The sequence below is a fragment of the Camelus bactrianus genome, chromosome 6, assembly GCF_048773025.1.
Source record: "Camelus bactrianus isolate YW-2024 breed Bactrian camel chromosome 6, ASM4877302v1, whole genome shotgun sequence".
In the NCBI taxonomy this organism is placed as follows: domain Eukaryota; kingdom Metazoa; phylum Chordata; class Mammalia; order Artiodactyla; family Camelidae; genus Camelus; species Camelus bactrianus.
In genome coordinates this window covers 58,989,968-58,991,861 of record NC_133544.1, presented here as the reverse complement: position 1 = coordinate 58,991,861, position 1,894 = coordinate 58,989,968, and the positions used below count along the sequence as shown (strand labels likewise).

The 1,894-nt window shown below is 39.5% G+C and overlaps 1 non-coding gene across 1 annotated transcript; it reads right to left on the bottom strand.

Annotated features, from left to right (window-relative positions):
* Positions 1 to 1,481: 1,481 nt before the first annotated feature.
* On the bottom strand, positions 1,482 to 1,554 carry TRNAN-AUU (transfer RNA asparagine (anticodon AUU)). Its single transcript has one exon. It is a non-coding gene; the product is annotated as a tRNA-Asn (tRNA).
* Between the last annotated feature and the right edge of the window lie 340 nt (positions 1,555 to 1,894).

The window sequence follows — 1,894 nt, the reverse complement described above, 5'->3', positions numbered from 1 at the left end:
TTGCTGCTCTTAGAACCTCTGCAACTAACATGTTTCAAGGAAACATACAGTGTGTGAACTGGTCTCATTTAAATTCAAGAACATGAATCTCAGGTACGTCCATGACACAGTCAGGTTACATTTGCCTAGTGTTTGCTCTCCAGCATTCCCAGGTAAGCGCTTCATGCTTTCTCTCTCCTCTTTACACTCCAGGCAGTTAGTCCAACTCCTCACATCATGTGTTCTTGATCCCATCTCCCTTCCCCATTCCAGGACATGCCTTCAGCAATCCTTTCCCTTCTCTCCTGTCATCAGATTCTCCCTGTCTGCTGGATCATTTCCATCAGCAATGAAACATACCTTTTCTCCTATTTAAAAAAAAAAAAACACCCTTTCTTGGCCTTACCACCCACTAGCTAATACCTCTTCCATCACTTCTCTTTTAGCAAATTGCTCAATAAATTGTACTCTTTATCTCAAATTCTTCTCTTTCGATTCATTTAAAATCATCACTCAAGAAAATTTACCTCCACCATTCTGACGAATCTGTTCCCCTCATGGTCACCAATGATCTCCTTGTTGCTGAGTCCAGTCAGTTTTCTCTGTTTATCGGAGTTGGCCTGTCAGCAGCACTTGCCAAAACTGATCACCCACATTACTTTCCTTGGCCTCCAGGTCACCATGCGCTCTTGGTTTTTTTCTCTAACCTCACTTGCTGCTCCTATGCACTCTCCTTGTTCAGTCCTCCTCTTCTCTCCAGCCCCTCAACATTGGAGCCTGCTGGACTCATCCTTGTCCTCTTCTCTATGTACTACTCCCCTTTGATCTTACCTAGATTTACTTGCTTTAAATATCTTTTAATATGCTAATATATAAAAAATTTATACCTCCAGTCCAGACCTAATTCTGAACTCCAGACTCACAAATTCAACTGTTTGCTTGACATTTCCACTCAGTGTCAACTAGACATTTTAAGCTTAATATAACAAAACTGATATTCTGATGTCATATCCAAGTCTGGTCCACCCAAACTCTCCCCCTTCTCAAAATCCCAATAGTTTTCTCATTGTTCAGTCCAGATTCTTTCTAATTGATGTTGACTCCTCTCTTTCTTTCACATCTCATGTTTATCCCATCAGACAAACCTATAGACTCTACCTTCAAAATATCTACAAAATACAACCTTTTCTTACTACCTCCACTGCCAATGACCTAGTTCAAGATCCCTATAATCTCTCTTTGTGTGTGTGTGTGTGTGTGTGTGTGTGTGTGAAAGGAGAGACAAAGGAGCATTAGTTTGCTGTCTTTCTGCAGATAACTACCCTCTCTAGATATTCTTTAGTGTTGTATAATGTCCCATTCTGTAGATTATTTATGTTCAATGTGTGCTATGTTCCAGGCTCTCTTAAACAGTTTGCTTTTTAAAAAATATTTTAGTTTATATGTTTTTGTTTTTGTTTTTTGGGGGGAGGTAATTAGGTTTATTCATTTACTGGTTTTAATGGAGGTACTGGGGCTTGAACCCAGGACCTTGTGCATAATAAGCACTCACTCTACCACTGAGCTATACCTTCCCCGTCATAGTCTCTTAACTGAATTTTTGGAATATCCTTCTAACTCATCAACTAGTTTCCCACCTTGACCCTCTATAGTTTATTTGCAGCAGGGTAGCAGGAAGAATTTTAAAGTGTTAGATTATGTTATTCATCTGATCAAAATCTTCCACAAGAGCCTTATCCAGGCAACAATTTCACTTGTATCAATGTTGAAGTTCTTACAATGACCTAATATCCTGCCTTCCATTATGTCTCTGATTTTGTCTTCCAATCCCCTCAGTGTTTCTGTTCAGCTACACAGTCTTCCTCCCCAGTCTTACTGGTATTTAAACATGCTAAATACTTCAAGTTTATGGTCT